At 35.9% G+C, this 24,000-nt stretch overlaps 1 pseudogene; it reads right to left on the reverse strand.

Annotated features, from left to right (window-relative positions):
- Positions 1-10,069: 10,069 nt before the first annotated feature.
- Positions 10,070-17,951, reverse strand: LOC145008203 (heat shock protein 90-5, chloroplastic-like; annotated as a pseudogene).
- Positions 17,952-24,000: the final 6,049 nt, after the last annotated feature.

Here is a 24,000-nt window from a genome sequence, read left to right on the forward strand (position 1 = left end):
ATATATATATATATATATATATATATATATATATATATATATATATATATACACATACGTATGAGTTGGGATAGATTGAGCACATATGTGATATATTGATTTTTTTTAAAAGTATTTTTTTAAATGTTGCATGTATGAACATTTGTGATATGCAAATATGCATGTATGTTGACGGGAAAATGGACATTTATACAAATTGCAATTATATTTTAATTTTACCAATGAATGAGTTTTTGTATGTACATCGTAAGCTGTTAAGTCAAGCGTTTTGAAAAACAATATTGGAAAAAAAGTTGGATAAAGTTTTTGGTTTTCAAAAATCTATTAATTCTCAACTTACCTCGACACACACTTACATTTGCAATTCTCATTTTTAATTAATGATACTCTTTCCCTTATACGATTCTCATTTGCAATTAATGATACGGTTGAGGTGCCCTCATGGAAATGTATTAATAATGGTTAACACCTTTGTACTAATATCCTTTCCATATATGATTCTCAATTTTACTTTCATTTTTTCTCTCAAGGATTATAATTTTCTTTTAAAACTTCCTCAACATCTTTTCTTTTTAACACACAAAAGTTTTTTGAAATCTTTTGTAATGCCTTATTTTCTTGTTTTGACGTTCCTTCGTTTTAGTTCAAAAGCTATTTGATTAATTAGTCGTTGAGTGTACCCTAACGTTGTCTGATACAAAATTTCTTGCCACGATAAGGTATAATGGCTTTTGATTCTGTCACATACTTAGTGTTTTCCAATATCAAAGGTCAACTCTAGTTTTAACCTTTCTTGAGTTATTACATGTCGGTTCTAATACGATAAGTAAAAATTTAGAAATATCTATATATAAAATCACACATTCCACTTCTAAGGTCAAACTACCTTAAATCTTTCAAATAAACTTGGAGAAAGTCTAAAAATTAATCCTAGTACCTAGTTCACTTAAACTCATACTTCGATTCCAAATTTGAAAATCCCTTTGTATGGTACTTTTAATAATACCTTTTTAAACCATTTGATTTAAAATAATATAAGTTGAAGTTGTACTTGTGTAAAATCATATAGTCATATTGTCCAAAAAAAAATATGTAAGTTTCAAATAAGTGCGGTAGAATCAATTAGTAATCAAAACATAGTTCAAGATTACCACACAATTTGTGGCCTTCTAAAATGTCCTCAATATTCTATACTCCACATCTAGTCTTCAATATGGTAATATATCAAAATAAATTAGGAAGTGAAACTTCCTATTAAGAATATTTGAGGTTGACTCATTTTGAGTAAGTGATGATAACAATCATCCCTTCGAGTAAAAACCGCAAAATTAATTGAAGAGAAATTAAATTGATTCCTACTTTTTATGCCTACAAATGTTCCTACCCAATAAAATTATGACAAGTGTCATCTTTCCATATTTTTTAAACTAAATCATTAAGATTATATTAGGAATATATCAAATACAATTAAATTGAATGGTGATTTGTTATAATTTTAGTGGGTAGAAATAATTGTAGGAATAAAAGATAGGACGCAATTTAATTTCTCTTAATTGAAATCATAGAGACATTCCAAATGAAAGTGTAGGGTACTTTATCCCCAAAATACAAAGCCAAGGGGTATTTTATATTCTTAAATCAAAGTTAAAGTCAACATAAATTCGAATTAAAAAGGTTTAAATACCCACAATCTAAAACCAATGCCTCAACATAATCTGAATAAATAAACAAATCAATATAAGCTAGCAATGGTTTTCTAATAAAATGAATAAGCATGTAAAGCTTCAATAAAATAGAAAAGGAAAACTGAATCAGCAAATAATAATAATGTACTATGCATGTATCTCATTCCCATGTCAATCTTAATAAGTCTAATATCACAATGATGGTTAAACAGGGATAATATACTAGTTTCAGCGACACATTACACTTGTATTGCATGTTCTAATAAATTAAACTAGGTGACTTACGAACCATCGCATAAGCACCACACAAGGGGTAGCTAGCCATGCTTGTGCATAGTGAGAATTATCTAGAAATCTACTTACACACCACTATATTGTCACCTAATCATTAAATCATGCATGCATATAATCATGGAAACCTAAAATCTCTCATGCTAAATGTATGCGCATAAAGGATGCCAAATAGTTTTCAAAACAACAAGTTTCTATGTGATTAAAATATATTTCAAAATACGTTTCGTGTTACAAATGATACTTATAGTATAACACATTTCACATATGGTATTATATATATATATATATATATATATATATATATATATATATATATATATATATATATATATATATATATATATATATATATATATATATATATATATATATATATATGGGAAAAGTGAATATACCCTTAAGGGTATATAAGCTTAGGTACCCAAACTCACCGTACTACGTCATTTTGTATCTTTTATATACATTGTAATTGTCTAATGTTCTTATAATTCAACTTCTAACTTGATTTAATTCAAAGATTTTTATAAATTTCACATTTATCTCCCTCTTACATAATTTTCATTTTCAAATATAATATATATAATTTAGTAGGTGTTCGTCAAAAAGATGTGATGTAAGAGGAAGATAATATTAAAAATTTGAAAATCTTGAAAGTAAATCATGTTAATGATTGAAGTTTAAGAACATTATAATGAATATATCAAACAAAACGACATATTATGGTGAGCTTGGTTACCTAAGCTTATATATATATATATATATATATATATATATATATATATATATATATATATATATATATATATATATATATATATATATATATATATATATATATATATATATATATATATAGGTTCAGGTTCATTTGAGACCATTCTAATTTTGTGAGACCGTGAGACCAAATCTAAAAATAATTTTAAAATGCAAAATAAATGGAAAAATCCAAAAATTCTTTTTTTAAATATTATTTTCGGAACTTGAATTAACTAAAAAAAATATAAAAAAAATATAAAAAAAATAAAAAAAAATAAAAAAAATTCCGTTTTTTTTTTGGGAAAGTACGTGAAATATTCTAAATAGAATATTACAGTGACATATTCTAAAAAATAATTTTAAAATGCAAAATAAATGGAAAAATCTAAAAATTCTTTTTTTAAATATTATTTTCGGAACTTGAATTAACTAAAAAAAAATAAAAAAATAAAAAAAAATCTATTTTTTTTTGAAAAATACGTGAAATATTCTAAATAGAATATTACACTGTACATATTCTAAAAATAATTTTAAAATGCAAAATAAATGGAAAAATCAAAAAATTCGTTTTTTAAATATAATTTTCGGAACATGAATTAACTAAAAAAAAATACGTCTCACAGTCTCACAAAATATAGGTGGTCTCAAATGAATATATATATATATATATATATATATATATATATATATATATATATATATATATATATATATATATATATATATCATCAAAATAATTCCGAACAGAAAGTAATATAAGGACATATACTCCCAATAAACTCACCTAAAACGTTGGCAATGCGATAAACCTTCTTCAAGAATTGATATCCTTCAATCACAAACTAATGATTTCAAATAAAAGTTATCTAAAAAACTAAAATACCCATATATGGTTATTCTCCATTTCGTAATGTAAAAAATGTTTATCTGCATTAATGCACATAAAGGCTCCTTTGATGTACAAATTAAGGATTAGTGCACCTAAAGGCCCATATTATGTGCATTATTTTATGTTGGGCATTGTGAAACCTCATCTAAAAGGTGTTATGGACATCATTTACAACACTATCCACAATACATTAATGAAACCATCCGTATTTTATCCCATACTCATGATAACTATTTATTCACAAAATCTATAACTGTACATCACTCTAAGTGTGTTTAGCCTCCCCATTAATGATGGAACTATTCGTTCAAATTCCATAGTTCAACAACACTCTTTAATCCAATTAAAGCTCATTAGAATCACTTTGGATCCATTCATTCCTCTAACCTAAGATTATAAACATTATTCCAATAGGTTTACTTAGGTTCCGTGAGATTTAGTCATTCCAAATAGATTTACATGAAATCAAGCACTCACAATCCATTTTGGGATGTCCAATTCCAATTAACAAATCACCATCTAATACATAGCCCATGATCAAAATAATATCTATAAAATGAGGTACAAGACGTATACACTTTAGTATAACTTGTTCATGAAGTTTGGGCATAAGTTACCCTAAATCTACCATTAGAGGTGACCAAAAAGAAAATGCAAACCTCAGCTTCCAAGAAAATTCTTTAGGCACGAACCACCAAGTTTCCAAGAAAATTCATATGCTATTACCACAATGTCGACATGTAAAGATGCTTTATCTATTTTATTTTATTTTAAGGATCCCAAACTTATTGAGTTCCTTTGTGATATATAGGACCAAGTCCACACATTCTAATGCTCGATTTATCCTTGCTAATATTGAGTCTGGTGGCCAACTTGCGGTCAAGAAGGAAAAGGCCTCATATTCCTTCCCTTTAAAGAGGACTTCGATAGACCTAACCATCAAGACTCCAGGATCCAAGAAAAGGAAGTCAGCTGGGACCCCAGATCTTAACCTAGAGAACCTTGGAGTAGAGGAGTCGGTGATGAAGCTAATCTTTTTCTCACAATCTATAAGTACTTTTGAGAACTTTTTTGTTTGACTTCAGTTTACTTACCATGATCTTTTATAGGTTGTTGATCTTGTTTCTCGATCTACTAGGGATTTAAAGCTCAAAGCTGAACGGGGCAGAACATGCCTTGAAGGAGCAAGAGGGCATCAATAGGGATCTTAAGAAGACCGTTGTGAAGCCGAGTAAGGAGAAAGCAAAGAAAGAGGAAGAGCATGCCTTGGTGATTGAAGAGGTGATTGTTAATCTTAAAAGCAGTGACGTCGACATCATCTTGGAGGTAAAGATCAAGCTAGTGGAGTACGTGGAGAATGCAAGATCCTAGAATGTGGCTGCTTAGCGTGAAACCCTGTTCGATTTAACTGGCAGGCCTGTTAATGCTGGCCAGGATCCTACAGAGAAGAAGAAGAGAGAGGAGGAAGAGAAGAAGAAGGAGATAAAGGGGACCCTGGCTGGGGGTGATCAAACCTATAATTACGTTTATAATTTTTCAAAAACAATTTAATATTTTAGGTTTGTAAGACAATTTTTTTGTGGACTTCGTGGGCAACCTCTTTAATTTTTATTCCTTTGTATTCTTATCTATTCTAATGCGTACTTTATGTGGTTATAGAAATAGGATTAAAGTAGATTTTGCTGAGGATCTATAGATGATCAGGATCCTAAAGAGTTTAAGATTTACAAAAACTCTTAGGATCTTAAAATCTGAGATTGCTAATCACCTGATTATGATCTTGAAATAGTTAGGATCCTTAAAAGAAAAACATTGATTTAAAAAATAAGAGGATTTTTTTATAAGGATAATTCTTTAGTAAACTAGGATAGAAAGAAGTTGGTGATCCTTCCTCAGGATTCATCTGGACTTGACCTTTTGAATTCTATCTTAGGAGACATTTGTGTTGGAAGTTCTTTAGTTTTATATGATCTCGAAGCTTGTATCTAAGAGGGTCCTTCTAAGAAAAATCCAACTTAGGAATTCACTGGGGAATCTCCCAACTTGGGTATTTTTTTGGAAAAGATCCCAAATTAGATTTTTCTGGGGAAGATCGCAACATAGATTTACTAGGGAAGACACCAAATTAGGATTTTACTAGGGAAGATCCCAACTTAGAGTTTATTGGGGAAGATCCCGAATTAGAGTTTATTGGGGAAGATTGCATCTTAGGATTTTACTGGGAAAGATCATAAATTGTAAGATAATATGATAATGTTATAAACCGTAGGCTAACACTTTAGGATCTTAACATATGTTTAGAAATAAGGGGGTTGCCAAGTCACTAAAGCATGAAATGATCCCCTAAATAAAATTCCATAGTTAGATATCATGTGTCCAAGTTAGGTGTGGAAACCTAAATACGGATGAAAGAGGTTATTAACTCTTTAAACCTTAGAGGGGATTAAGTACCCTTGATTGGAGGAGAGATGATCAATCTATATTCGTAATTTCTAGGATCCTTGAGTTTCTGCATGTTGCAAATGTTAGCTTGGGGTGGGCATTAGCTTGGCTAAGGCCCCTCCGATGCTTAATTCAGTAATGATCTTTGAGAGAAAAAATAATCAAAAGGGAAAAGTGAAGGTAAGGAATATGTACGTACCTTGTCCTTTTCATAATGAAATATTATGACTTTGACTTACACGAAATATAACATGAGGTGTACAACACTCCATGATCTTAGCAAGAGGTTTCCTTTTAGAGTAGCCAGCCAATCTACCCCCTTACGTGCTTCTAAATCGATGAGATAAGGGCCTTCTCATTTAGGTGCTAGCTTACCATCTGGAGTATCCTTGGTGTTCTTAAATGATTTTCTTAAAACCATGTCGCCTACTTGGAATCTTCGGATCTTAATATTCCTATTGTAGGCTTTAGCGATCCTTTGCTGATGAGCTATAATACGGATCTTGGCGAGATCCCTTATTTCATCAATAGTGTCAAGATCCTCAACTAGGATCTTATCGTAATTGTATTGAGTCTGGAGTTGGTATCTCGCTGTTGGGATTAATACTTCTATGGGGATCATGGCGTCTGCTCCAAATACTAAGGAGTGTGGGGTTTTATCTGCTGTCATTTTAGTTGTGGTCCTATCTGACCATAGCACAAAAGGAAGTTCCTCGGCCTATCTTCCTTTCTTCTCACCTAATCTCTTCTTCAAGTTATTACTATGATTTTATTATTGGACTCTGCTTGTCCATTATCTTAAGGGTGAACTGTGGTGCACATTATCATTTTGATTCCCTAACTGGTGTAAAAGTCTCATGTTCTTTTACTTATGAATTGGGATCCGTTGTCACATTTGATCTTCACATGGAATCCGCATCCGGTGAGGATGTTATGCTTGATGAATGGGACTACCCCTTACCTCTTACTTGAACAAAATCCTCAACTTCTATCCATTTTGAGAAATAGTCTGTCATTGCTTGCATGAAAACCTTTCCTCCTGGTGCCTTAGGAAATTTAACAACTATGTCTATTCCCCACTTCATGAATGACCAAGGTGAAATGATGGGATATGGGGGTTCTGCCGGTCGGTGAAGGATCTTGTTGTGTCCCTAGTAAGCATGACATTTCTGAGCATGTAGGAAGGCATCTTTCTTCATGGTTGGTTAGTAGTATCCCTTATTAACGCCTTGGAACATAGGGATCTGCACCTAGTGTGGTTGCCACAATCACATTTGTGTATATCTTTCAAGACTTCCATAGCTTCACGATCCTCTAGGCACCGTAGATATGAACTTGCCATGGATTTATTTTATAACACCCCTTGGATCATCACAAAGCACGAGACCCTCATTTTGAATGTTTTTTTCGATCTTTGTTTTCTTGGTGTAGTACCATTATGGAGGTATTCTATAGTGGTTTGTGTCCATGATCTTGATTGTTGCTAAGGATCCTAATTGTTTGGTTCATGATCCCACATATTGGGATCATGATGATGGGATTGGAGATCAGGATCTTCAATTGCTGCCATGCTAGCTATTTGATCATGTCACACCCCCGAACCGAGGAAACAACGGAAACTTCCGGGGGTTGGGTGACTTTATCTTGTAATATCATCATAGTGTAAATAATTGAATCGAGACAACATCATCATCAAACATACAATAATACAACCATCATTGTTTACATAAGTGTACTGGACTACAAATTCCATTCCAAAATAATGAGTGTATGATGATAACAAAAATACAACAAAATCCATGTGTTCTTGGTGACCAACCCGCTTAACGATTTCCTAAGAATACAAGTTATTTTGAAAACGCACTACTAGAAAAACAACCTTTTACGATGCACAATCAATGACACGTGCTAATAGAGGATACGAATTTGTGTGTGCCCTAAAAATCGATGTCAGTTTTCTAAAATTTGAAGGATAGAGGACACACATTTGTACGTGCCCTACAGTTAGTGTCAAACAAAACAAAATTAAAAACACAGAGGGTGCTTATTTTAAGTGTGTGTCGTCTACAAATATTGCTTTATATTTTTTTTAACTAAACGCGCGTTTTTAAAGAGGGATCTAAAATTCTAAAATTTTGAATACCCTGCTTCTCACTCTAATCCTATGGGTCGCCTTATCTCTCGCACAGAGCCATTCTCTCCCTCCTCTCTCCCTCCCTCTCTCCCTCTCTCTCTAACCCTAGACATAACCACTGGCCATTCACGTTCCTTCTTCCCCGCCGCTATATTCTTCTTGCTCCATATAATAAAATCGGCGACCAAATAATCAGGCTCACTTCTTATTTTGCTTCTCCGTCTCCCACAAAAACCCTAGTTTCTATCACCACTTCTTTTTCCTCACCGACGATCTCATCTAAACCTCATTCTTACGTTCTCTTCTTATAATTCTTAAACCCCGCTTCAAAGAACTAGGGATGCGGACCTCACAAAATCCTTCATAGAACCGGCGATTGGGGGTCTGCGACTCTTCACATTGACAACGCCCTACTGCAACTTACGGCGGGGCCCAACGGTTAAGCAATTACATAACATTGTTGACTGCTCTGGCGTCCTCACTTGTTTTGTGTGGTAAGAGGGTAAGAGGATGAAGATGTGGAAGTTTTCAAAAGTCAAGGATGAAGAAGGAGAAAAAGATTCAACGGTACGTATTTACTTTCGTATTCATCTTATTCCTCTCTATCTTCCCGTAAAATACAAAATTAATCCCACTGTTGAATTAGTGAATTGGGGGTTAGGGTTTGGAGTGATTTGGGGAGAAGATGGGATTGGGTAGTCTTCTTCCTCTCTATCATCTTCCTCTGTATATAAATCCACCCCTCAATGTCATCTAAACACAAATTAACCTTCATACTTCTTCACTAAGAAGTGTTCAGAAACAAGCTCAAAGCCTCAACACAAGATCCCCATGATGTCCATATCTCGATCCAGCCTGCTTCTGAGCCTTATGCTTTCTCTTGCTTTTACTACAATATTCGCAGAAACACATAACTATGAGTTCAAGGTGCACCCTTATATTATACATAGTGTACCATAATCATCATATACATTTTTTGTGCAACTAATGTTCATGTTAATTTCAACAGTTATGCAAGATGGTATGACATCTTTTCTTTTACTTAGCCCTTGTGATGCGTCTTAGATAACATGAGGAAACTGTAATGCAAGATGGTATGACACCTTTTCTTTTACTTAACTCAATCTTTAATTTCTATTTTAGTGAATATTTATGCTTTCTGCATCTATCTATACTTTGGGTTGGTTTCTTTTTTGTGTTATGTGCTCTGTTTCATAAAACTTGAAACATTGTGTCTACTATGCAATGATTGGGAAATGTTGGAATTTGAAATTACCTTATTTGAGGTTCTACTGAGTTTTCCTCCTGTTGCTGTTTGTTGGGAATTATGATGCTGATATTTACCTTTTCTACCCTCAAATTTCAGGTACATGATTACATCTATGTTGTAAATTTAGCAGATGGACACACTGTTGCTTTGAAGAAACTCTCGGACCCTAAAATAGGTGTGTATCTCTTTCTGATTGCAGATGACATTTTTTAGTTTTGGAAATTTTGTTCTGTTTGACATTAAATCAAACCATTATCTGTTTTTTAGGCTGTGAAGTCTATAACTTAGGAACGGGTAAAGGTACATTTGTGTTGGAGATGGTAGCAGCTTTTGAAAAGGCATCCAGAAAGGTATTACAATTACAATCTTGAAAATATGTTATCTAGTTTCTATCCAATGTTGATAAAGAAAATCTACTTGTATTTAGTTGTTTATTTTAAGAAATTTTACCCAATTATAGCAATCTCATCCAAATCCCAACAATTTTCACTGCTATAATAATCATAAAACCGAAAGTAGAATGGTATAGATAACAGGGTAGATTTTGAATGATGTGTAGAAAGGCTTACATGTAATGTTTGTGTTTGTCCAGTGAATTCCTATTGTGACAGCTGGGCGTCGACCTGGCGATGCTGAGGTGGTAAAAACCTTACACTAGCTTCTGGGAATCTTAAAACTGCAAGATTAAGTGAAAAATTTACAAATTAATTATAATTTTCAGAAACGGGTGGAAGGTTTGTTAATTTATAATCTAAATACTATTACTAAATGGGCTCTATAGCACAACCCAACCAGTTCTTAATAAAGCAGTCAGTACCATGTTAACTTTTTTATAAATAAATGCAAATAAAGAAGTTTTTAATTAAGGAGAAACCAAGGAACTTGATTCCATTGGTATGTATACATGACTTGCATATGCCTAGCAGAGCACCTGATAAAAAATAAACTGAAATTATAAGACAATTGGATAACATAATTATTAATAAAGAAAGGCTTGAATGAAACACTAACACAATTCCATTAGTCTATGAATTGCATAGAATCAAACAAACTGATATATTACAAAGCATGATTTTGTCAAGCTTAAACTTTTTACATTTTGAACTGAAAGTTGCAGCCAAGGCCACAAGCTCAAGATTTGCATACAATATATTTAAAAATCTATAACACAGAAAAAAGAAAATTGGAGTTGATTTTCAGATTTATACATATTTAGAAAATAGAAGTCACAAACAATATCTATGCTAATGACCAATGCAGTTAATCTAAATCGATAAATAGGACTAAGACAACCTATTATAGAAGGGCCATCAGAATTAAACAAATAAATAACCAACATGACATTTAAAGATAGTACAAATAGAGAATGAAACAGAGGGCACTATGAACATGTTATAACTCAACTTTTGACCTGTGTTTACATAAATATAATTTAGAGTCAGGGTATTGTAGGTTGCAGTTTGTGTCAAAGGGTCTTCTCCAGTTTTTTTAAATATCCCACAAAAAGACACCTGATAGTAACAAATATATAAGGATTGATAGATCATCTTTCAAGTGCTAATTTTGCAAATAACCTATATTGAGTATTGGTTAAAAGAAAAAAAATAATAATAACTACATGAAATAATGACCTTTTCAAAATGTCTCATTCCATTATAATATTTTTGTGACTTAATGTTTTGGAACTTGATTGCTTACTGATAGTTGTTTGATTTTGGTGTTCTATTTTTTAGAGAAACTGGATGACTAGCTAATCCAAAGGCTTCCATTTACGGATTAGTCGCCTCTTCCTCTTTAAGAAAATTAGGGCTTTCATCAAGAAACCTTCAATTGTAGTTGATGACTCAATATTTAAGGGTCCTAATCAGGTATTTTGTTTTCCCAAAACATGAAAATTTGTAAAGTGAGACTGAGAGCCACTTGGTATAAAAAAATACATCTTTTATACTACAGTGCCAGAGAGTGTAAAAAACAAATGACCCTTTCAGTTATTTAGCTATAACTGGATGACATGTTTATCACTAAACCCTGAACTGACCCTCAACCGTTCTTGATTTCTCTTGCCTTGTGAAAATCGGGAAAGAAACAAATTGTGAGTAGTTTTTCACTAAACCCTAAACTCTACTTGGCTCAGTGAACTCGTATTTGTCATCATCCTATACAAAACAAAATAAAATATTAATTGAATTTAAAATCACTATAATAAAGCAAAAAGATTGAACTTTGTAAGAGTTAAAGGACCTTAAAAAAGAGTGTTATTTCTGTTCCTCTACGAATCTGTTTTTCAGGATCAATTTCTTATCTAATTACATATGAACTACTTTCGAGTGTTGCTTCCCAAATGTATTGCTTGTCTGACCTTGGACTCTTGGTGGAAACAATCACCTGTTTTTATAAAATATTTAGAATCATTTTTAATTGACAAATTAAGAAATTAAGAAAATGGGAAAAGGGTATTAAGGACCTTTTTAGCAACCAGAAAAGCCGAATAGAACCCAACACCAAATTGACCAATCAAATTGTTATCATTTCCAAGATCCTTGTTCTCCTAAACAAAAAGATTCAACATTTTATACAATTAACCGATTAATGTAATGTACATATTTGCTAATGATTTATATGAAAGAAGGTAAAATACCACTTTGAGAAATGGTTCCAAGGTTGTCTATTAGTTCTTCTTTGGTCATTCCAATACCAGTATCTCTACAATAAGGGTAAAAAAGGTTTATAAATCTCTTTTAGAGTTGTATTTTATGAGGAAAGATTCAAGAATGAAGAAAAGTAAGTAATCCTACGATATTGTGATTGTCCCTTTTTCTGGATCAGGTTTAATTCGGATTTCAAGCTCACTAGCATCTCCAAGTAATGAGGGATCCATTATACTTACGAATATCAGCTTATCAAGAGCATCACTTGCATTAATGAAAGAAGGTTTCTTGTTAGAACTTTTGTTTTTAAAACTGATAAAATATGGAAATCAAGCATGAAACGTGTAGACTGTAGAGATGTTTTTACCTCACAAGCTCCCTGAGGAATATTTCTTTGTGGCTGCATACTATTGGTGCAAGTTTTTGGGCAACAGGTACCGTTCAAGTTATACTCCCATTTTACTAGTCTGTTACTGGTTTCAATGCTAAAGTACCTAGAAAAATGTATACTATTGTTCACCTTAATCATTACTCTTATGTGCATATAATATATCATCTTGTTTATAGTATAGGAAGTGAAAAGTATTTTCGGAGTTTGTAGGACATATGCATAACAATACTGACTTAAAATTTGATTGCTAATTTTAAACTATTACTACTGTATAGGTATATATTCACAACTGATCCTAAAGGAAGATTGAAGCTTTAGAAGATATGCAAATCTTTTCGTATCTGGGAAGTTCTTATTTACTAAATCATTTTCTTAATTTCAAAATTTCTTGAAATAAAATAATATTTTAATTTAATTTACTAAATCATTTTCTTGATTTCAAGATTTCTTTTCTCTTTCCCAATGATTTGGTGAAGTTAATTAAGCTGATTAAGAAAGCTGGACTCTATGTTCATCCTAGAGTTGGTCCTTATGCTTGTGCTGAATGGAATTTAAGGTAATTAAATTTTTTATTTTACAGAAATAGTAAAATCTTTACTTGTAATTTTTAACAATTTCACAAATAAGTTACATTTCCTATTAGCTTCTTATTTTATGCATTCAATATGTTCTTGCTATATATAAACATTAAATCTTTGTTGTTTTTTTCAAGTTCTTTGCAGATATACAAGTGTTGCATTTTTCATTTCAATTGTTAGTTGTTCTACTGATGATGGAAGCTGCTAATAAAGGAAATGGAAGAAGCCGCATGATATAGATTTTTTGTTTGAAACAGAAAGTAAATTAGATGAATGTAAATTTATATATTGTAAGAAATAGAATTGTATGATATTAAATTTTATGAAATGGATTATATTTTTTTGTATATGATATTTTATTTTCTATTATGAGGCATTAAATGCAAATTTAATTTGAAAATTAATAAATCTATAAAAAAATAATTTTTTTTAAACATTTAAAATTATGATACACAAAAATGTGTGTCATCTTCATTTATGACATGGCCTTTCTTGATAGAGCCTTTCTTGATACGCATTGCGTGTCATTAACACGCGCGTCGTAAGGTTACGACACGCGAATGCATGTCGTCTTTCTTTATGACAGGGCCTTCCTTGATACGCATTGCGTGTCGTAAACGAGCGTCGTAACTGCGTGTAGTAAATGAGCGTCGTCAATGCGCGTCGTCTCTCTTTATGACAGGGCCTTCCTTGACGCGCATTTGCGCGTCGTCTGAGCCTTTTACGACACGCAATGAACGTCGTAAAAGGTTGTTTTTCTAGTAGTGACGGTCAACATATATAATGTTGGTGAGTTCATAAACATATTTGTATGAAAAGTTTGTATCACTTTGTAAACACCAGAAATCCGATATTTTTTTTTTTTAAAATGGTTTGAATGCTGTGTATCAATCTTGTATTAAACCATGTGTGTTTCTGTTTTGAAAATGTGTAAGAGAGTACTCAATGAACATCCTATATTTTCCTGTTGTAAGTAGAAGGTAATGTATAATGTAAGTTTTCCAGAAAATCCGATATTTCCTACTTGTAAAAGTGTTGTGGTCCTAAACCCTAAGACCATCAAATGGTGTTTATATATAGTATCGTAACTGCAGAAATGTATACGTATTCCGTAAATTTTATAGTGGATTTAATATCTATGTGAGTCGTTATAACCATACTTGATATGACTGATCTGTCTGTCATGATGTTTTTCAGGTGTCGCTTGTTTAAGGTAAGACATTTGTCACCCTTTATTGACATAGTCTAGCTGTAGCGAACAACTCAGGTGCGGGGCTGTCAACCCTATATAGATATATACACAAACTCTCGCTCTCCCTCCAGAAGACTCTGGCTATAACTACAGAACTGAAGGTTGTACACTAGGTAGGTACGAATGAAAGAACGTCTCACAAGAACCTTAACTATGTTTACGCGAATATTGTAACACACTATTTAATGTTTTAAATAATGTTTCCATATATGTATTTAGATTTCAAGGCCCAATGTGTATGTACATGAATAAGCATGAAATAAGTATACAAGGTCCGTCGAGCATGTAGATGGGTTAACAAGACCCAATAAACATATAAGGAGTACACATGACCTATCAAGCATGTAAATGGGTCACTAAGGCCCAATAAACATGTAATGAATGTATCAGGCCCAATAATAATGTAAATGGGTCACTAAGGCCTAATAACATGTAATGAATGTATCAGGCCCAATAAGCATGTAAATGGTCGCTAAGGCCCAATAAACATGAAAATGGGTAAAAAATGCCAAATAAAAGTGAGAATGACATAATTAGCCTGTTTGTTATTATATTGCTTGTTTTAACTCAATTATTTACCAAAATGACATAAAAGGCCCACTTTTTTAAAAAATGACAATCTTGGTCCGTTAAGCTGAAAATTTACAATTAAGGAACATTTTTGGTAAAAGTGACACTTTAGGACCATTAACACTGAAAGTTTACTTTTAAGGGCTTATTTTGTATAAAATGACATTTTCAACCCACTTTTGATAGAAATAACATTTTTGGCCCAAATTTAATAAAAATGCATTTTAGCCCATTTAACCGAAAATTTACATTTTTGGCCCATGTTGTTTAAAATGACAATTTAATCCATAAAAAAAGTCAATAATTACCTTTTTAGGCCCATGAAACCGTGAGTTTATAAATAAGACCCACTTTTTTAAAAATTGGCAAATTTAGCCCATTAAAACCGTGAAGGCCCAATAGAAGCCATCTTTTGAAAATTAACACTTTTGGCCCTTTTAAAACCATGAATATCATAAAGATCCATTTTTATTTAAAAACTGACTTTTTTGGTCCTCTCTAAAACAGTGAGTGTCATAAAGACCTCACTTTTTTGTTTATTTGTTAAAAATGGCCCCTTATACGATTTTATTTACTTTTCAACATCCTTAGCATGTTTAATCCTTTTAACTTCATAGTAAGTCACATAAGATGGTTTAGTATACAAACATCACCAAGTTTAGTAGATATTTCAAGTTTGGTGAAGATCTAACATGTTTTCATTACATAATCCCAACATATAACATGAAAACACACATATACATGCATAAATACATAGATCTAACACAAAGCAACTTGTATCCTCCCCCAAAACATAGTAAAAATTGAAAACAATGGGGTATGAACTCACATTGGCGAATGATTCGATTTTGAAGAGAAGACTGAAGGAGATTTCGGCTTAGCTAACCTCTTGAAGAGGTTTTTCGAATCTTGATGGTTCTAGAGAGCTAGAACACAAAATGAGACCATGTAAGGTACTGTTCTTAGCATAAAAGGGATCCAAATCATTTTGAGCAAGGTTCTAAATGGCGTGAGGCGTGGCGTGGCGGCAAGGCCAAGCCTCAAGCTTAACGAGCCATGGCGAGCCACAACGTTTATCAAGGCGTGATGTAAGGCGGCGATTTTGTATTAATTCAAAATTATATTACCACATAAATATAAATTTATATTAAATATAACTACTTTTTAGAAGTGTTAAATCAATAACTAATAACAAAAAGTTAACAAAAACCACAATACTTGTATCTCCGGTTTGAAAAGACATAACAAAGAGAAAAAAAATTGTGTCTCAAACGAAAAAACACGCGCCATAACACGCCATAACGCGCCATGGTGCGCCATATCACGCCTTGCCACGCGTTACGCCTAACAGTAACGTTATGAAGCTTTTCGTAACGGAGAAGCCACGCCTCACGCCATGGCACGCCTTTTAGAACACTGATTTTGAGTATGATGAGAACTTACCAACAAGGATGAATCTTTATTGAAGAACCCCTTGAATGCACACACCAATTCACAATTTTTAGGAGGAAAGTGAGAGATTTCTTAAGAGTTTAGAGAGGATTTTGTGTTGGAAAAATGAGTGAAGTGAGGAGGGTGTGGGATCTTCATCGTAAGTAGAGAAGAAGGAGGAGAGAGATTAGACATTATTGCATGGAGGATAATAGGCTTCTAGATGTATGTGATTACCATGATACATGAAGGTTAATTATGTGTTGTCAAGCCTAAATCAAACCTTCATCCATTTTTTAATAATATCTGAAAATAAGAGAGGAGAGGAAAGAAAATTCATTCGGGCTTAGGTTTGAATAGAAATTGATCTCTTATAGCCCAATAAGAAGGCTTTCAGCCCATTGGGCCCACATATGTGTTTACGACCCAAGAGAGGTAAATACAATGGGTTTTCAGCCTAATGAGGTTCAAGAAAATGTTTACGGCCCATTAAGGCCCATGAAGAGTTTTGTGGCCCAAAATCAATTACTTATTGAATGTGGGTCCAATTAGGGCCCAAATGTGGTTTCTTAGCCCAAAAGAATCAAGCTGAGGGTTTATTTGCCCATTAGGCCCAATAAATGATTCTTAGCCCAATAAGGGTTTGGACCGGGAAATTAGGGTTACAACCCAACATTGAGTGAATATGGTGCATTAAATTAGGTTTAGGGTTTCATGATTGAATTTTGATTTGAATAGTTGTTTTTGAAATGAAAAACACGTATAGCATAAATCTTAGAGTTACATGATAAATCAAGAGTTGATCATACATAGATAGAATTTCCTAACAAAAAATTCTAGTTGGCTAATTGTAACCCAATCACAAGTGCTTCATATTCCACTTCATTGTTGGTTGTGTTGAATTTATAGCTAACGGCTTAGGGTAGGATGCCCCCTTGTGGTGATTTTAGTATGATCCTAAGGCATGTTCCTCTGAAGTTGGATGCTTCATCCATAAAGAGTGTCCATTTCTCATGTTTTCTTCTTTTAGAAGTTGTTGAGTTTTTAATTTTACTTCAGGATGTAGATTATCACTAAAGTCTTCCAAAAAATCCGCCAGAGCTTGTGATTTTATGGTTGATTTTGGCTCATATATGATGTCATATGTACTAAGTTACACTGACCACTTAGCCATTCTTCTTGACATTTTTGTTTTTCTCTTAAATTTTTAATAAGAGAATTAGTTTTTACATGTATGGTATGGCTTTCAAAATAATGTCTTAATTTGGTGGAAGCTGTAACTAGTGCAAGTATTAGTTTTTCGAGATGAGAGTACCTAGTTTCAGGATCCAAGAGACCTTTACATACATAGTAAATATGATGTTGATCCTTGTCATGATCCTTGGACAAAACTAAACTTACAACATTTAAGGATACTGAAAGATATAGGATGATCTGTTCCGGACTCGCTTCTATCCCCATCTTAGTGACCATGTAACTAAGGAACTTACATACCTTCATTCCAAAGTAACATTCAGATGGATTTAGCTTCATATTGTATTCATCTAATATATCGAAGGCTTCTTCAAGATCCATGAGGTGATCTTTAGATCTTTTAGAGTTGACCACCATGTCATCAATATAGACTTACATGGCGTCCCTTAGTTTGTCCTTAACCATTCGATTTACCACTATTTGATATGTTACACCTGCATTTTTTTAGACAAAAGGGCATAACAATATAATAATATATACCTGTAGGTGTTATGAAGGCAGTATCCTCCTGATCGGATGGTATAATTTGTATTTTTTGGAATCCATCTGAGGTGTCCATGAATGTTAGTAACTCATGACCTGCCGTGGCATCTATCATAGAGCAACGGGAAAGGATCCTTAGGGAAAACCTTATTGAGATCTATGTAGTCTAAATACACTCTCCATTTTCCATACTTCTTTTGTACTACCACCACGTTGGCTAATCATCTTGGAATCATTACCTCTTTAATCCTTTATGTCTTAAGAAGTTTTTCAACTTCCTCTTGGATGATTTGATTCCTCTCGGGTGCACATTTCCTTCTTTTTTGATGTATAAGCCTGTAAGACGGATCACTATTGAGTTTTTGAGTTATAACTTCTTTATCTATATCTGTCATATCTTCATGTTTCCACGCAAAGTTTTTTCTTCTGTCCTTTAAGAAATTTACTAGGTCTTGTTCGATTTCTTTTGGTATTGAGGATCCTATGTGGACTTTAGCTTCAAGATCCTTAAGGTTTAAGGGCACTTCTTTTATGTCTTGTTGTTTTGCTTCTAGCACGTCTCGTGCCCTTTGGTTTAATTGTTATGCTTGTCGTGGTACTATGGAAGACTTCATCGAAGTCTTATATCACTCTTTAAGATCACCGATGATCTTCACTATCCCCCATAGGGTAGGCATTTTGATGCATTGATGGTATGTCGATGAACTGCTTTCATGTCATGGATCCAAGGCATACCTAATATAACATTGTATGAAGACAAAGCATCAATAACACAAAAGCATTGCATATAATTTACCTATTTGATGTAGATAGGTAGCTTGATTTCTCCAATGGTGTGCTTCGTTTCACTGCTGCATCCTAGTAGTACTGATTATCTTTTTCTTATTTCGGATTCTGGGATGTTCATCCTGGTTAGAGCATCTAAAAGTATGATGTTCATTGAAGATCCTCCGTCTACCAAGATCCTTCTAACAAAGTGATTGGCAATGTAAAGAGTTATCACCAATCCATCATGACCCTTGAGGGTTTCCATAGCTGATGAGAAAGCGGTATACGCCACTGACGTGATTCGAGGATGTGTGCTCGAGATTTTTGGTGTCAAGTTCCCTATATATTTGGTTCCTATAGCGATGGGAGATGTCTGCGTTATCGTGGGCATGGACTGGTTGAGTAAGTTTGGAGCAGTCATTGACTGTGAGAGACAGCTGGTGACTATACGAGACCCTAGTGGGGGAGTGGTTACTGTGTATGGCGAGGGGACCCGGTGTGGGTCAACGTTTTGTTCGGATGTCAAGGTGAGACAGAGTTTGCAGCAGGGCTGCAATGGATTCATAGCCTATGTGATGGACACACGAGTGGCTGCAGGGAGGCCAAATTCGGTTGACGAGGTTCCAATAGTGTGCAAGTTTTCGGATGTGTTTCCCGAAGAACTGGTAGGCGTGCCTCCGGAAAGGCAAGTGGAGTTTCGTATCGATCTAGTTCTGGGAGCGACGCCCATCGCCAAGGCGCCTTAGCGCCTCGCTCCACCAGAAATGTAGGAGTTATCCTCGCAGCTTCAGGAGCTGTTGGGAAAGGGGTTTATTCGACCGAGTAGCTCACCTTAGGGAGTGCCGATTCTTTTTGTCAAGAAAAAGGATCTTGGTTCTCTAAGATAGATTTGAGGTCGGGTTATCACCAGATGAGGGTTCGGGATGAAGATATCCAGAATACTGCATTCAGAACTCATTACGGGCACTACGCGTTTGTGGTGATGCCTTTTGGGCTCACCAATGCCCCAACTGCGTTCATGGATCTTATAAACAGGGTGTCCAGGCCGATGCTGGATCGGTCGGTGATCGTATTCATTGATGATATTTTGGTATATTCGAGGTCTAGGGAGCAGCATGAGGAACATTTGAGGGAGATTCTTGGAGTATTGAGATCGGAGAGGCTGTATGCCAAATTCTCCAAGTGTGATTTCTGGTTACGAGAGGTCCAGTTCCTAGGGCACCTTGTTAACCAGAAGGGGATATTGGTTGAACCGGCCAAGATAGAGGCGGTGATGAGATGGGAAGTGTCGAGATCGCCCACTGAGATCAGGAGCTTTCTGGGATTGGCTGGCTATTATCGAAGGTTTATCAGGGATTTCTCCAAGATCGCCGTGCCACTTACAAAGATGACCCGGAAGGATGTTGCATTTTCATGGGGTCCGAAGCAGCAGTCCTTATTCGAGACCCTTCGTCAGAAATTGTGCGAGGCCTCGGTGCTCGCACTCCCGGAAGGGATGGAGGATTTTGTGGTATACTATGATGCATCTATATCTGGATTAGGGGCAGTGCTTATGCATAGGGGACACGTTATTGCTATGCATCGAGGCAGCTGAAGCCTCATGAGTCGAGATATCCCACCCACGACCTGGAACTGGGGGCTGTAGTGTTTGCCCTCAAGATCTGGCAACACTATCTTTATGGGGTTCGGTGTACCATATACACGGACCACAAGAGTCTGAAGTACTTGATGGATCAGCCAAATCTGAATATGCATCAGAGGAGATGGTTGGATGTGGTGAAGGATTATGATTGTGAGATCCTGTACCACCCGGGCAAGGCTAATGTTGTAGCCGATGCATTGAGCTGTAGGGCGGAGAGCACCCCGATCCGAGACATCTGTATGAGGTTGACGGTGCTGACTTCGATTTTGGACACCATCCGAGGGGCCCCGGTTGAGGCTGCGAGACTAGAAAACCGAAAGAGGGAGCGGGTTGTTGGGCAGGTATCAGAATTCGTTACTGATGGTCGGGGACTTATGACATTTCAGGGTCGGATTTGGGTATCGTTTGTGGGCAGTACGCGTACTATTTTTATGGAAGAAGCGCATCGATCGAAATTCTCGATCCATCCCGGGGCTACTAAGATGTATTTGGACCTAAAGAAGGAGTATTGGTGGCCCTGTATGAAGAAGGATGTTGCATGGTTCGTCGAGAGGTGCTTGACTTGTCGTCAGGTTAAGGCCAAGCACCAGCGTCCGCATGGTAAGTTGCAACCGCTGGAGATTCCCGAATGGAAGTGGGAACAGATTACCATGGATTTTATCACCAAATTACGAAGGACTGCGAGAGGGGTCGATGCAATTTGGGTGATTGTGGATAGATTGACGAAGAGTGCTCATTTTCTAGCTATCAGTGAGAGCTCTTCTGCGGAGAAGTTGGCAGATTTATATGTGAGGGAGGTGGTATCGCGGTATGGGGTTCCGACATCGATCGTTTTAGATCGGGACGTACAATTTACTTCCAGGTTTTGGAAGAAGTTTCACGAGGATCTGGGTACGAGGCTGCATTTCAGTACTGCATACCACCCGCGGACGGACGGATAGAGCGAGCGGACGATTCAGACGCTCGAGGATATGCTCCGAGCATGTGTTTTGGATTTTGGAGGGAGTTGGGACACCTATTTACCCTTAGCAGAGTTTTCGTACAACAACAGCCATCATTCGAGCATTGGTATGCCACCCTTTGAGCTGTTGTATGGGAGGAGGTATCGCACCCCCATCTGCTGGGGAGAGGTGGGGCAACGGGTAATGGGTAGTATGGAGATTGTACTTCAGACGACCGAGCAGATACAACAAGTCAGGCAGAGATTGTTGACCGCTCAGAGTCGCCAGAAGAGTTATGCGGACAGGCGTCGGTCCGAGCTCGAGTTTCAGGTTGGTGACCTTGTGCTCTTAAAGGTCTCCCCTTGGAAAGGAGTGATACGATTCATGAAGAGGGGCAAGTTGGGACCTCGATTTATTGGACCTTTCAGGGTAATCGCTAGGGTAGGCAGGGTAGCTTACCAGTTGGATCTACCTGATGAGTTGGGTCAGATCCGAGACACCTTTCATGTGTCGTAGTTGAGGAAATGTATTGCCGACGAGTCGGCAGTGGTGCCATTAGATGATATTCAGGTGGATGCAGGCCTGAACTATGTTGAGAGACCAGTGGCAATTAGGGATCGAAAGGTTAAGGTTCTGAGGAACAAGGAAGTACCCTTGGTGCAAGTGCAGTGGCAACATCGGAAGGGGTCCGAGCTGACATGGGAGTCCAATTCTGATATGCGGGAGTAGTATCCGGAATTGTTTTCAGTGTAAGACTTCAGGGATGAAGTCTGGTTCTAGTGGGGGGGGGGGGGGGGGGAATTGTAACAGCCCGAAATCCAAGTACCCTTTTATTTAGCCCTTCATCTTTAATTTGTTGTCATTTTAGGGCTTTTATGTTGCGCGAGTCCGTTGGGCATACAAGGAGTACGCTGCGCGTACTCGCGCGCTTCATTTAAACGCATCCTCCCTCGGGTACGCTAGGCGTACCCAAGGTTACACTGGGCGTAACTGGTCTAGACCCAAAAACCCTAATTTTTGTGGCTGGCTATAAAAGGAATGAGATGGCTTGATTCCTCAGCCACCATCCCTCAGAAAGAAACCCTAAGAGAGTGTTCCTTCGTTCCTAGCTCATTTGTGAGTGTTCTAAGCTTGGTGGTGTCATTTCAAGGTAGCAAAGGAGAAGAGTAGTCCATTGTGAAGGCTAGAAGTTAGTGTTCAAGTGTAGATCCATGCTTAGCAAAGGTTGGAGCTTCATTCTAAGGTAAAAAGTTCGGATCTTGACTTGTAGTTCTTGTGGTATGCTTTATGGACCATTTTCTAGGGTTTTGGTCCCAAAGGTGGAGAATTTATGAGCAAGTGGTCTCCATTAGCTTAGATCCATCATATTTTTGGTCCATTTGAGTTGTAGATTCATAAAAATGTAATCTTGGACGTGAATGATTAGCCATGCATGAAATCTAGATCCTTGAGTTCAAATGGAAAGGTGTTAAGGAGTGTAAGAGCCTTTACAGCCATGCCAAGGCTTAAAGGTTTCAACTTTATGAGTAAGGAGGCTTAAATAAAGCCGGATCTGGAAGTTGAAGAAGTGGCTTAACCGATTAAGACCAGAAATGAAGAGTGTCTAGATCTGACTATTACGCTGGGCGTAACTCCTAGTACGCGCAACGTACTGGGTGGAGACCCCGACTTTTGGGTTGGCGATGAACGCCTCGTGTACATCAGTGTGTACGCCCCGCGTACTGAAGATGTTGACTTTTGTTGACTTTTAGGGTTTTGGTCAACATGTGGACTTTGAGTCAAGGAAGGGTAAAATTGTTTTTTACCCCTCTGAGGAATGATGATAAGGGGTAAAGTCTAGTTGTGGAAGTCTATATTAATTAAAATGATATTCGTTATGATTAGGAGAGGTTGAGTCTTCGTTTGGGATTCAGAGAGAGCGAGCACGTGAGATTCTAGACTTTCCACGAGTTGAGTTTTCTCACTATACTGTACCCGGAAGGGTTTTATTGTGTGACTGGAAGGTCGGATATGTTATGAGTTGTATGCATTGTATAGGATAAGTTAATCATTTGTATGTGCTATGTATGTTATGCTTGATATGGGCCGAAAGGCATTATGTTATGGGCCGGAAGGCATATATGTTATGGTCCGGAAGGCGTTGTGATGTGGACCGCAAGGTTGATGCAGGTAGGACCGGAAGGTTTACCGAGTTGGGGCGGAAGTCCCCTGAGACACATGGACCGAAAGGTTAGGGCCTGGAAAGGCGTATGTGCGTAAGTAGTATTTTGGAGAACTCACTAAGCATTAATGCTTACACTTGTTGTGTTATGTGTTTCAGGTACTAGCGAGGACCGTGGGAAGGCGCCGACGTGATTTGTAGACACTGACGAAGGAACTGTTTTATGATCATGGGATGTATTTTGTTGCAATGACATTTGTTACACATGTGATTTCAGAATATTAAATGATGGTTTATGATGTTTGCAAAAATGAAAAATTGTTTTGAAAATTTACGTTGTTACATGAAACATCCACAAAAAAGCAATAATCAGTAATCTTAGGGAATTTGTCTTATTTTCCTTCATTGTTA

Source organism: Lactuca saligna, chromosome 1, assembly GCF_052625555.1.
Source record: "Lactuca saligna cultivar CGN05327 chromosome 1, ASM5262555v1, whole genome shotgun sequence".
Taxonomy (NCBI): Eukaryota; Viridiplantae; Streptophyta; class Magnoliopsida; order Asterales; family Asteraceae; genus Lactuca; species Lactuca saligna.